Genomic DNA, 15,197 nt, shown 5'->3' with positions numbered 1-15,197 from the left:
TGGAAGGTGTAAGTTAGATTGGCTTGGCGAACTGATGATTAAGAATGAAGCAATCTACAAGCACTTAAAAGATATAAACACCAAGTAGAGTATAAAATTACTTAGCCTGCTACCCGAGGGCAGACAATAATAGGAAAGAATTAAAGAAAGACTAACCACAGCCAAACACTTTCCTTCAAAATCATGAATTGTATCAGTCATTTAGGCTTAGAAAAGATTCTGCTATACTTCATACTCCTATTTCAAGATCCTGCTCAAATGTCACCACGTTTTTGTGGGCTTTTTGACTCCTTTTCTCCCACATCTCCCAAGGCAGAATTAATCAAGCCCTGAAATACCTTCCAATGGAATTGAAGAAAATTTCCTTTTATAGCACTGATCAGCTGTATTTTAGTTTTGTTTTGTTTTTATATCCATTACTAGGATATGAGTTTCTAAGGACAGGGTTAATGTCTTATTTAATTTTGCAAAGTCAGCGCCTAGATTATTGCCTGGTATATAAAATTTGGGGGTAAATTAAATGGTACCCTTACACATTGCCTTGGAATTTAATTACTAAATTTGTTATTTGTTACTTTGATCTGTCCACATAATGTTAGAAAAAAAAAAGACAGAAGTATTTTATGTGCTCATATGAAAACATTACCATTACATACACTTTACAAAAAATGGCAGGGTATCAAGCTGTATGCATAGCTTACTATTTTTTTAGTAGAAGAGACAAAAGGATGTACTCATATTTGATATTTTTTCTATCAAGAATATCTGCAAGCATACTTTTAAAAGCTGATTGCAGTTTACTTCTTCAGGAAGTGGAGAGAGAGAGTGATGGGAGGAGCAGTGAAAGCAAAATTTTCACTTTATACATTTTTATATTGTTTCAATTTATTTTATCAAGTGAGTATATTTCCTATTCAAAACATTTTAAATGTAAAAAAAAAACACTGATGATATCAGGAGTAAAACAACAACAGTAATGACACTAAGGCTATGTAGAACTCCATGGTTAATTAGTTTAAGCAGAAAGGCACCACTATTTGTTTCTTTGACTGTTTTAACAAATGGATCCGATTCCAGTTATGGACCAAGTTGTTGTTAATGAATTGAAGGGAATTTTTATTTTCTCATGCAAGTCATGGTAATCAAAATTCTTTTGAGAGGCTCACTGGATAAGGTGACTACTTTACTATATTTCTGTTAATTGTGCTACTAAGGGCAGTATTTCTTGAGGATCCTCCATCTGTTGCATTGAACTCAAGATGATTCCTTAACATATTGTTAGAAATACAATTTTTTAAATAATGAGAGTTGGTGTGTCCTTGAAGGAATACTGGATACTAAAGCAGATTTATATGAAGTTTTCATTTGTGTAAACTAAGTAGTGTTTGCTTCCTGGCCAATTACCTCAAGCCAGATCTTTCAGATAAAAAAAAAGAATTATACACACACACATATATATAATTATATATATTCATATATGTACATATATATCTGAGTGGCACATATCAAAGTATACTTTACAAGAAGTTATACAAGCATAGCTCTGACATATATGTAGAATGAGTGTATGTTAAAGTTTTATTTAACTCATTAATGTGAGACCTGCTGGACAGGTGCAGCTGGTTCAAAGGACACCTGAGGACAAGAGTTATAAAAGCTTTGGAGAAAGTGTGTTTGAATAAATTTGGGATTATGCACAGAATTAGTTAACATATCCCGCAGGGCAATAAAATCTTTGAGTTTTTTTCTCTATCAGACAGAAATCATTTCCATCTCTACCAGATAAAAATCTACAAACAAGCATGCAACTTTACATAAAATTGGTTTTTAATTAATAGTTCGATGTATTCAAACAAAGGTATTTTCCCCTAAATAATTAAATAATCTTTGGCCAGCCAGGCCAGTTAAACCATGTTCTGATATGCCGCAAGGACCAAAGTGAAGAAGGAATTATAAGACAGGGAAGGATGATATGTTGGATGTTTTAAGAAGTAGATATCTTCTACTGGCATTCTCTCCATGTAATGAGCTAAAGGAAAAATGAGAATTATTATTTAGTATATATTGCAAATAATATGATGAGCTGAGGATGAGGATTTGGCTGATACCATTAATGTCAAGTTAATAATATATATGTGGTGAAATTCATCAATAATCTTGTATTTATTTCTTGAGGTAGGGAAACATCGAACTCAGAAAAACACCCTAAACAGTAGAAGTGTATTTTAAGTTTATGTAAACTGAGAATGCAGTTTTAATACATGGGAATACTCCAACAAACCAACCTTGTCTTTCCTTGGTAATTGCAAAATTGTTCAATTTATAGCTTTGTCGGCCCAAAGTAAATCATAGAATTGATCACCATTAAACATACTTTTCATGCAGTTAATGGAGACACAGTTAATTCTCTAAATTGTAACCAAAATACTCATACAGTAAATGACAAGGACTCCATTAGAGTTCTTCAGGAAAATCAAAGGGCAGTAAAGAAATAAGAAATCTGGAGTTAGGCTGACAAGAAGATAATTTTTTTCAAAGAGAAATGCAATCAATATTTTTCCAGAAACTAATACAAAACATATTATCAGGATAACTAAGTGAAACTATACAGCTAATTCTTATAATAATAAACTGGTCTAGGAACATTTTTAGAAACCTATTAAATATTCAATTCATAAGCAATCTTTTCACCCTAGAAAACCATGGACCAAGCCCAGAATAAGAACAAATCTATTTATCGTTGTCTGAAACATTTACTAGTGATTTTTCTGCATCTTTTTCTTTTTGCTTTGTTTAATATCCCAGGGAATTTTTAGCTGGAAAGTTTACAGTTGGCATGAACATTCATTTCCTACTTCCCCATAGAAACATCAGAGACATTCTGTCTATATAGGAAATTTGCCTTTAAAAATAATAAAAGAGAAGAGCAGCTGGTTATCTAAATATTTCTTTTATAATGACCAGATGACTTAGAAAGGGGAAAATGTTGTGAAGAGAAAGCATATGCAATTTGTATTATTAGAAAGCACTACAGTTACTATAGAAAAGAAATCTGGACCGAAGGGAACTGTCTCCAATACCACTTACTAACACTCCTCACTATTTTCTAACTTATCTTTTAAAAGCTGATGTATACCATTTGGGAAAATTCAGGACTGGGGGAAAAAAATAGACCACTTAATGTCTTCAAAATAATGTTATCATCCTTTATATTTCTGTGTCCAAGGCAAACGTTTTCTTTGTTCTTTTCTCAACTGGTCTTTCTATGAAGCCTAAGGAGAGAAGATTTACTTCCCTATTGAGATAAGACAATTAATGGGGTTTGCCAAACAAGACTGGCAAAGAAAAGGGCTGTGCAGAGGTCAGAAACTCAAATAATCACCAAGTCATAACTGTGACAGCAATGCGAGGGACTTTTAATGTTAAAGAAGTTATTAGTGCTTGAGCTTATATTTGGGTAAAACTCCAAGATTTTTTTAAGATCTGATTGCTGGCAATCAAAAACTAGGCTTTTGGGTTTCCTTATGGTATGCCGTAGCAAATGACTTTTTACTTATCTTTTTTAATGCTTTTGGGAAAAAATCTCAGTATCTGGCCTTGATTTAAAAACTAAAAACTATCAAACAAGAGAAAACCTGTTTGGAGAGAGATCACAAAGGGCCTAAAATGGTGGGGAAGAGGAACTTCCCCACTTATGCTGTGCTGACTGGATGGAGAAAGGGTTGGAGGAGTTAAACATTGGCTTGGAATCAAGCAGAAAAGGAAAAAGAAAACTTCTCCAAGAGAACTTCTCTTCCTCCTAGCAGATGGGGCTGAAAACTGCCTCTGGCAGACCCCCATTCTCAAAGAGGCAGCCAGGAGCTCAAAAACGAGCAAGAAAGTCCACAAAAGAGGCAGAGAAGGGAAGACTTAGTGGGGAATTAGGGAGGAGAAAGGGTGGAAGCTAATCAAAAGGAAAATATGAATACAATTAGCAAAGTTTCACATATAATAGAGAATTCTTGCACATGAGTAGGTTCCAATTAGGAGAAGGTACTCAAGAGGCAAGGCACATATACAGGAAGAAGTTTCTCTGGTCAAGCAAATGAAGGTCTCAAATTTGGTTTGTGACATTGAAAATGAGAGCTTCACTATGTCCTAGATCATTAGAAGTTTAAGATAATTTTATATGTCATGGGAGAGAAAAGGTTCTGAAATATATAAGGGATTTGAGGTATCCTTTCAGCTCCCAGACATTGTAATTTTATCACTTATTTTAGTCTTCATCTATGAAATTTCATGCTTTTATCCTATTTAACCTATATACATTATGGTATTTGGTAAGAAGCAATGTGGTTTGGTGGTAAAGTCAAAGAAATCCAGACTTAGGGGTCAGATTCTTGCTCTGACTCTACCTTTTACAGTAAACTTAGGAAACCAAATCTTAAGCACTTAACCTATTTTCCAAATAGTAATCGTCTCCTATATCCATAATGAGTCCACGTTTTAGACAAGTATTTTGAATCCTCAAATTGAAGGATTTTAAGTGAGGAGAAAAGGCAATTTACATGTTTTCAGGATTACTAAATGTCACCTAACTGAAAAAAATATGGTTCCAAAACAAAATCAGATTAAAGTCTTATGCCTTATTAAAACCACTAATCTTGGAAAAACTTAGATTTCATAGTTCTTCTTTAAGTGGAAAAAATGTTCTTGGATTCTTGGGTACAAAGTCTATTCAAACTTTTGTTAAGAGGGAAGAAAAATAATTTATTTTGGAATACTGGGCTTTTCATGTTTAAGACTTCTTAAAAATAAAAGAGGGCTTTGAGAGAAGTGCTATTACATACCAGGAGGCTGGAATTTGCCTGCTGTGAGGAATGACAGGTATGGGCATAATTTGTGAATGAAGAAAAATATATCTAAATACATAAAAAATTAATTGGGTCTTTCAGGTTTCTCAGTTTCTGGACAGAAGAGAAAGATTTATTTTGTTATAGATTATAGTTGTAAATTACATAATTTCACCAAAGTTTTACCTAAATATAAAGATTGGCTTTGGGGAGAAAAAAAAAAGGAAGATGATTGAGAGAAAAAGAAAGAAGAACAAAGAGGAGGGATCCAAAGCTCTGGATGTTCAAATCAGAATGCATGATTGAATTTGAAATTTCCTTTCCTTAACTGATTTTTGTTGACACTGATATAACAAGAGGGTGAGAGCATGTAGCTTAAACATTGTTAATGAAGTATGTCAACACCTTCTTCTCATAAATAAGCCATGAGTGACAAAGGAAAATGAGACTTGCAGTTATATTGAAATACCCACACACTTGGTACATGCAAAGGGAGGCAGGGAACTATAATTTATACTGCCCCTTCTCAGGAGCATCCTTCTCAGGTGACAGTATTTACCCTCACACTTTTTGAGGTGACTGTCCCTATTTTCAGGAGGAAGGTCAGACACTCAGAGATGGTGTTTGTCCAAGGTCTCATAGAGAGGTCGAGGCAGAGTCACTATTCAAAACCAATTCAGCTGTGCATCGAAGCTTCCTCCCTTTTGTTACCACCTGCTGCCGCCATGGGCCTTACTGGCTTCTCCCAAAGTTTGGTGAGATCAGCACCTCCCGCACAGGCTGAGCATCCAAAAAATGTCTTATTAAATACCAAAGCAATTCTTTCATGCTAAGGGCCCCTGGTTCTTAACAGTCACCTGTACTGACCGAAGTGCCTTCCTACATGGAGACTTGAAAAGCCTTCTTTCAACAAAGCTTAGCTTTCAAGTTGTACTGACTAAGATTCCTGAAAAACCTGCTTATAAAGTCTAGGGTCTTTCACCCAAACTACATCCCCAAACATTCTAAATAATACATAGTTTATAATCCTTAGTGTACCCTTGTCAAACTGTCAACAAGACTTGGGTATTTTTTTTTGGTTCAGAGTTTTTTATTCCAAATGAATTCCATCTGATTGCACCTTATAGAAGGTTGAAAAAGTGTCAGTCACTCTTTTACTATAACTCAAAATCAAATTCAAACCAAGTATCTTACTTTTGCCAGGGCTGCTGCCACAAAGTCCCACAGATTTGTTGGTTTAAACAGCAGGAATCTATTGCCACATAGTTTTAGAGCCTGGAAGTCCAAAATTCAGGTGTCCACAGGCTCCTGCTTTCTGAGGTCTGTAGCACTCTGGTGGTGGCTTGCTGGCCATCCACACTCCAGTCGCTGCCTCTGTTGCCTGGCCATCACTCTCCCCATCTGTATCTTACCTGAGGTGTCCAGGTGTCCTCTGCTTATGAGGACACGAGTCATGCTGGATTAAGGCCCACTCTAATCCAGTTTGGCCTCATCTTCACTAATAACAGCTTCAAAGATCCTATGTACAAATGACTTCACATTCACAGGATCGGGAGTTAGGACTTGAAAATGACTTTTTGGCGGGGAATCCTGATTGAATCCATAACACCAAGGTGGCTCATCAGTAATGGTCTAATGTAAAAGACCAAAGATAACCTGGATGAAACTCAAATATTCCTGAAGAATAACAAAAAAATTTTTTCTATTGAACCCTGACTTGCAGGTCTGATAAAGAAAAAAAGAGAACACTTGTTAAATAAAAAAGGACATGACTCCTTTGACTTCAAAACCATAATGATAGGTGCTTTATGAAAGACCTGATTTCAAGCTCTCTCACTCACCCTCTACACTCATCTGTGTTCTCTGAACCAGCAGTATCAGTATCACGGGACAGTTTGCACTTCTAGTGCAACACCTCAGGCCCCACCCCAGGCCTGCTGACTCAGAATCTGTGCATTAACAAGCCCCCGAAGGTGATTCTTAAATGAATATACACATTTCCATATGCACATTCATATGCATTGGTCTCTTGAACCTTGACAAGTTGCTTATCTTCTCTGGGATTAAGTTCTTTTGTATAGAATAGAAGAGAAATATTTCCTTTCTCAGTTCTTACAGTAGAAATAATAATTCCACTAAAAATAAAAATGAGATAATAGTAGAAAAAATAATGGAATAATAATATACATAATAATCTCACTTAAATAATTCCACTGAATTATTATCTAAATGCAAAGACTAACATTTTAAAAAAAGAATGGGGGTGATTTTAGACAATTTTCCATAACAAGCTGCGTGATTGACCTCAAATGCTTGTTTCCTGAAGTGTTTTTGATGTCATTGATATAACCAAAGGTTGACCAAATGTGTTCCTTCATGTGTAAATCGGGATAATATTGACCACCCTATAGGACTGTGGTGAGAATTAAATGAGATGATGTGAGAACAGTGCCTGGCATATGGCAAGAAGTCAAAAATTAATAAGCACCATTAATAACCTTTACTGCTATGTTTGGACCAGAGCCCAGTAGATTAACTGACCAATTTAACTAGCCTCCTAATGAATTTTATTTTTTCTTCTGCCTTTTTAAAGCTGTGTAGGTCTATAATTACAGAAAACTTGACTCTGTATTACCTAATCTTTTGAATGAGGAAGTGACGACATTAGATAAAGGAAATATAAGTCATCCTTCTCCAAATACACCGACATTGAGATCCTGATTCTACATTCTCCTGCAAATCAAAAATAAACATTACAATATTCACCAGCACAATTAGAATGGGAAATGCTTCAGTTAAACTTACATTCATGACAGTCATCTGGTTACCATTCCCTTAGGGTCATCTCTCATATGACTAACCCACCACTGTTTGTAACTGTCTATATGGTTGCTATTTCTAATCCTAGCCTCAGAACTATGAGCCTTATAATTATCACTATGTCAGTTAGCAGTTGTGGGTTCCCCTGATTCTAATGGGATGCAAAAGGTGACATGTGTATGGATTGTGTCAAGTTGTCACATTTCACAAAAACATGTTCCCAATCCCACAGGCTGCAAAATCCATCTAATAATACACTCATGTCACAGAAGTACATAAATAGCATTCTTTTCCACATTATGGCTTCCTTGTCGTAGGATGAGCTCATGGGATGTATGTGAACAAGTGATCTTATGTCATACAAGATGATTAAAAATGAGTGGGTCCCTTTCAGAGATTAGTGGATGCTAAATTATTTCATTTGCTTGCTATTCATGATGAATAATAAATCTCTCTCAGTTTCTGCTGTTCTATTCATTTATTACATGAGAATGTTTGGAAGCTAATTACTGTGAGATAGCCTACCCAACAAGAAGGGAGTGAAGGGATGAGACAGTCAACACTTAATACATTTTTTGATGCTGGGACTGACAGCCAGGTTTTTTTCCAGGGTTACCCATAAATCCATCTCCCAGTTTTCTTTTAGATTTCTACTTAGAACCTCCTGGTATTTAAGAGTGGTTATAGAGTCTTTAGAGATCAAAAAGTACATTAAGCTAAGCTAGTACTTTCTAGAACTGTATGACTTGAGCTTCTATTTGGTAGGTGTCTGAAGGATTCTTTTCCATATTAAGCATCTGGTAAACTCTTCACAGAATATACAGCAAAGTCAGCCTATCCCTCAAAGAATGAAATTGAATAGTTCTTCCAGCTTGGTGTTTATTTAGTGCCTACTACATACTCAATGCTCCTTTAGGAATTTTGAAAGACTTTGGAAGAGCTTAAACTGTGGAGGCAATATTAATATGCATAAAATGACAAGAGATTCACAAAGCGCCTATTGTACATGAACCTTGAGTCAGGTACTGTGTTAGGCATTTTCACAAACACTGTGACATCAGATTTAATCACAACAGTATGTTGGGGTAAGTCTTATCACCATTTTTCAGATGAAGACATTGAATCTCTTAGATATGACTTGCTCTCATTTAAACAGCTGCTAAGTGAAAGAACTGAGATTCAAAACCCTCTTAACTCCAAGCCCAGTACACCTCCTACAATCCCATATGTTCTGAACACAATATATGAGATAATTAAGTGCTAATTAGTGTGGCAACAAGACTGAGTTATGTAGTTCAGAGAAAAGAGTCTAGAGTTGTCAAATAAGCCTTTGCAGATATAGGGCCTACACTGGGATTTTGAAGAGTGGAAAAGATTAAAGGATTAAGAGAAGAAAGGAAACATCACAGAAGCAAAAGTACAGAGACCAAAATGAGAGAGACAAGGGAGGGGCTACTCTAAATCAGATTTGATTGGACCATATGAACTGTGTATAGGACGAATTGTTGGGGTTTCCCAGGAATATGGGGCCAGATAATGTAGGGTCCAAAAAGTTAAGCAAGGAGATATAATGCAAGTACTAGAGGGTTTTGGTTAGAAACATGACCCAAACAAAGTTGTGTTCAGTTTAGCAGAAGGAAGTAGAATGGATACTTGTCCCTTAAAATCCTTTAATGGATACTTCTCACTTTCAAGAGTTGAGCATGGCACACAAGTCCCTCTAGGTCCTGAATTCCACCTGCCATTTCAGTCTCATCTTTCACGTCTCACCAACCAGTACCAGTGCTTCTGCTATAAGGTCAGCTTGCAATTACTGGCTTTAATGAGTGTGTGTTTTGTAGTGAGCTCTATGTCCGGGTACAAAATGAACCAGACGTTCTGCCCTCAAGGTGAGAGAGGCACAAATTTTAATGCAAAACACTTCCTGTGAAATATGGTAAAGGTTAAAACCAAAGCAAACTGACCATGCTTGTGTCTCACCTCCAAATTTTGAAAATGTTGTTCCCTTCGCCAGAACTTTAGGAAGAATAGCTAGCATTCATTGAGCATGAGACATGCCAGGCTCCATCTGAAGAAATTTACACTTATTAGCACTGTTAATCCTCCCCACCCACAATCATATAGTGTACATAGCCCATCCCTTTTATAAATGAGACAGCTAAAATTCAGTGAGTTCCGATAACTTGCCTAAAGTCACTCAAAGTTTGGCAAAGCCAGGGTTTAACCCAGGGAATCCAAATCCAGCTCCTGACCTGGCTTTTACTCAAGACTACAATACAATATACAGCTATTTTCCCTCTCCTTGGCTATGTTTTTCCCACTTGTTCTCTTGGCAAAATTCTAGGCATCCTACAAAACTCTGCTCAAGACTCTCTACCACTTGAAATTATCTCAATCTCTGTCCTCTCTGTTTTATAGAGTTCTATGTTTGCCTTGGTTTTAGCCTTTACCATATTTCACAGGAAGTGTTTTGAATCAAAATTTGTGCCTCTCTCTTACCTTGAAGGCAGAATGTCTGGTTTATTTTGGACCCTGGCATAGAGCTTGCTGAAAAACATACACTCATTAAAGCCTGTTGTGAGAATACTTGCAGGTGAAAAGAGGAGAGAGAGCATGAGACAAATAATTGGGAATTAGACCAGTATTAGGCAGTGAAAGAGATATAAGCATTTTGACAGAAAAATCTACAGGATATGTTGACTTGTTACATAGTATTATAAAGAAGAATGAATTAAAACAATTGACCTGTTCCTCAAATATGTTTTGAACCTTTTCTGTTGGCCTAGCACTCTACTAGACACTTGGATAACATGGAAGTTTCCAGTGCAGTTACTAAGGAAACAGGATCAAGGAAATCCTTCTGGGCAGCTGATTTGATTGGGGACATGTACTGAAGAAAACTGTATGTTCAAATTGATTTCACATATTTACAAAATCTTCAAAATGAAGACATTTGCATTTTTTTGTTTTGATTTGAGTCTTGGATTTTGTGTCTTTTTTTAAACAAGAAGGTAGATGTATATTTGTCAATCTCAAAGAAAAGCTCATTTCACTAGGGTAGATTTTCCATAGACAGCAATGTAGGAAACTCGTTTAGAATGAGCATTGGTTCGGTGGCAGCATCATCAAGATTGCAGTCTTATTATTAGTGTTCCAGAGTTCTCAGCATAAAACCCAAATTGTTTGCTATTTTGCATAAATTTGCAAACCAAATTAAGGAAGCTTTAACCCACATACATGGGGGGGAGGGAAAAATTAATACAGTCTGTATAATTATATTCAAACCCAAATTAAGAGGCTGTTATATATATCATATGCAAAATAGATTAGTAAATCTATCAATTTAATCCAGTCCCAGGTGAAGGAAGATGAGTTATAGTCAGTGGTGTGCAGGTAAATGTTTAACAACCGGCTCTTCGGGGAGAGAAAAAGTCTGATATGTAGGATTCGCTGATGTCCAGGGTGTAAATACTCCCAGCATAACCATTTTCAAGTTAGCAACCTGACATCACTGAACATTGAGTAGGGAAGAGAGATATATAATGGATTCTTAGGAACCAGTGTATGCTGGTTCCAGAATATAATTGGCTTAATTTGAAGATTCAGACTTCTAACATCCCACTTATTGAACCTCTAAATTTAAGAGGATCCTCTAAGAGATGGACCCTCTCACTGGTGAAAGGAATGACAGAGCCCATGGGACAGGACATTGCTAGACAGTGTTTCAGGAATTTGTTGGAGAAAAACCAAAACTCATAAGTAAAATAAAGTAATTCTTTTTTCTCAATGGATGGTGTGTAGTGGAGGAATATTTGCTCACACAATAAGGACGAAGGATTCCACTCTTGGAATAATCCCTTCTGGCCCATCACTCCTATGTGGTCCTAGAGGTGGACAAGCACAGGTCACTATGGGGGAGAAAAGCAAGTCCCTGAGTCCCTGACAGCACTGTAATTATGTGCTTACACATTTATCTCCCCCTCTACTGCATCATCAAGAACATTATACGGGTCTTATTCAGTACTGTATCCCCGTCAGTTCTCCTGGCACTAAATTGAACTTGGATTCATAGGCATGTTGAATGAGTAAATGATTGAGTCTGTAAGGGAAAACATTACTTTTATGGCAAGCGCACTGCTCACCTAACAGATACATTGCAAGGATAACACACTGGCAGTTGGAAAACAATGAAAAATGAAAGAATTAAATAAATGCTGAGTATTATTATTATTATATCTCAGGTGAATCTGCTATAAACTAGTTAAAGCAGTATGGGCACTTCCAGTCAGGGTTATTTGTAATAATCTCTTGTAGATATAGAAGTTTCCTGGTGATGTGGTAAATGCCTGGAAGTACTGCCTTCTAAATTATTGTCAAAACATGATAGAGTGCCGGTTTCAGAAGCTCATGTGTGTTAAGTACTCCAGCCCCTGGGAAAATAAGAAACTTTGTGATGGTTTCTAAGATCCATCTCCTAATAGCAACTCTACCAGAGTGGTTTCCTTATAAAATTTTTCCATTGAGATTATTTTTCAGCATTTCTTTTAAGCTTCTACTAAACATTTAGTTAAGTTCTACTGCATTCGCTTGGTCAAATATTGAATGTCTGGTCTGTTGGCCATCATTTGTTGGTCTATTATTATATATTAACTCAAAGATTTTGAAAAATGGGTGGCAAGCAGATCAGAAGCATCTGGTAAATCTTTTCGAACTACACCCATTACCCAAATGTGATATGTCCCTTTCCTCTCCACAGGTTGAGAATCACTGTTTAAGAGGGAGGTCTGTCATATCCTTCAGATCTGATGGGATGGAGAAACAAAAAGATTGGGGACCACTGATGTGAAATAGTTTGAGTATTTACAGAATGGAGTTCTATGTAATATAAAGTATAAGAACTGGAGGAGATCTTGTAGAAAATGTAGTATTTTCCTTTCATTTAACCAATGGGAAACTGAAACAACTTAGAAGTTACACAGTCTACCCAAAATCTCAGAGACAAGAAATCTGTTTGTCTCCTTCTTACTTTTTTTTTTGACATTATTCACTGCACTGTGTCCTCTCTCTTCACTGACTGGTTCACCACAATAAAATTCTCTGTGAAAATTGCCAGGGTATGATATTCAGGGTATGCTATTCAAACTGTTATTTTAACGAATAGTACCATCCTCAATGGTGCTTGGTCTGCTTACACAATGAATTGTTAGAAAAACAATTATTTTAAAATCTGATGTTAATTTAATTTTCTTCCTTTATACTATTCATCTTCTTAACCCAATTTCTTATTCCTACAGAAATGCTTGTGCAACATACCCAACATTCCATCATTAATCAGTGAAAGTCACCATCTTTCATGTACTGAGATCAGTGTTACTTTGTGAAAATACAATAGTACATCAAACAGATCATATCCCTCCCTTCATGGAATTTAAAATCTAGTAATCAGATAATTATAACACAGAGTGATATAAGTGCTTGATAGGAGAACTACAGATTTCTATGGGAACCCAGAGCAAGGACGGTATATTTGTTATCTATTGCTGCATAACAAATTACCCACAAATTTCAAAACCACAGACATGTATTATCTCACAGTTTCTTTAATCAAAAGATCCAGGTGTGACTTAACTGGGTGTCTCTGGCTCAAGATCTCTCATAAGGTTGCAGCCAAGCTGTCCAGCCACTGTAGCTACAGTAGAAATGAAAGCTCAATTGGTAGTGAGGCATGAACTGATTACAAATTCAGTCATATGGCTTTTAGAAGGCCTCAAAAGATTCGTTTCTGAGCTCACTCACGTGGTTGCTGGCAGGTCTCAATTCCTTGCCAGGTGCATCTTTCCATAGATGTTTGAAGGTCCTCTGATGATTGATAATCCAAGAAAGGGAGATACAAAGAAAGAAAAGGTTAACCAAGAGAGAAGTCTGTCTTTTGAAACCTCTAATCTTGGAAAAGACATCCTATTACTTTTGCTTTATTTCATTCATTACATTTTAGTTACTATGTCCAATCCATATTCAAAGGGAAGTGATTGTACAAAGGTATGAATACTAGAAAGAGGGGATCATTGGGGCCATAATAGAGTCTACCTAAATGGGCAGGAATTGGAGGTATATGTCAAAGGAACCCCTTCCCCACCCCCTGCAAGGAAGTGGCATCTGAATGAACCTGAAAGAGTGAAAGCTGAAAGAAAGTTGACAGGCTAGAGAGGTATATGTGTGTGCATACACGTACATGCATTTATTCAAGGTGGTTGGGGAGATTCTTTAAAGGAGGAAGAACAGTCGTGAAAAATAGCACATTCAGCATGTCTTGAACACAGAAGTAGAGTAGGAGGTAGAGCGTGGCAGAAGTTGAGGCTGATTGGAAAGGCAAGCCAAAAGATGGGTCATGTCCTCATCCACTTGCTTTCTTTCGTTCCCTTAAAATTGTGTACATAGATTTGTCATTGGATAAAGATAGACTATGGAAGGATTCATCTATCAAGATGTTTCTGACTGCAAGTAAAACAACTCCCAATTCAAATTGGCTTTAACCATTAAGAAAACATATTAGCTGACATTGAGCTAGAAGGTCTTAATGATTGATTTAAAAGCACAAGAAGACTTTTTTCTATGTATCCACTCTGCCATCCTTAATGTTGGCTTCATTCCTACGGCATCATATCAATGTTCAATAATATCCTGTGAAAAAAAAAGAGAAACCTCTTCCTGAGTTTCTTGCTGAAGATGGAGAACATCTTTACCAAAAACTCTCTAGAATTCTTCCTCCATCACTTTCCCCGCACCAACTTCTCAATGGCCAGGGTTAGACCACAACCCCATTCCTGAGTTGGCCATTGGCAAGGGGAATGGAACTACTTTAACTAGCTTTGACTAATCAATCGGAATGGCGTGATGTTGGCACATCAACCACAAACATCCACTATAGACAGCTTCATAACTGGACCAGATTAGTTTAGCCCTTCCTAGGATTCTTTTCTATTCATTCATGCCCTGGACTTAAATCAAGGGCCGTTCAAAGATGAGTCATATAAAATCTGCTTCTACATTAACTGTAAAAAACTTCTTGTAGGCCTTTATTCTTATGTCACTTGGGGGTCTTTTGAGTAAAGCCTTGCATAAGAATCTCCTTCCAGAATTAAAGCTGCAAAATTTGAAAATCTCCTGAGGATAGTATGTATCTTCCTTTCTGAGAACAGTAAATATGCAACTGGCCATGCTTCCCTTTTTATAATGACTGTCAGGAAACTGGAAGTCTGAGTTTTATGTAATGGCAGACTTCTATTAACAGTTGTAAATTATTGGTGGATCTATTTCCTGTCAGTTTGGGGGGATTCATTTTCTGCTTCTATGTCTAGGTATCCCATACATCAATTGAAGCTTCTGGGTCTCTCTGACTCAGTATCCCATCTTTCACCCTCTGTCACCCTAGTTGCCATATCACTGGTTGTCATTAGAAAGTCACAATATTAAGCCTTTGGAGCAATTTATGTTCCTGAAGATTGGTGAAGGATGATGCAGTCACAGAGCACTCAACCCAGGCAA

This window comes from Dasypus novemcinctus, chromosome 4 (assembly GCF_030445035.2).
Source record: "Dasypus novemcinctus isolate mDasNov1 chromosome 4, mDasNov1.1.hap2, whole genome shotgun sequence".
Classification (NCBI taxonomy): Eukaryota; Metazoa; Chordata; class Mammalia; order Cingulata; family Dasypodidae; genus Dasypus; species Dasypus novemcinctus.
The sequence above is the reverse complement of the archived record's forward strand: the minus strand, read 5'-3'. Positions refer to the sequence as shown.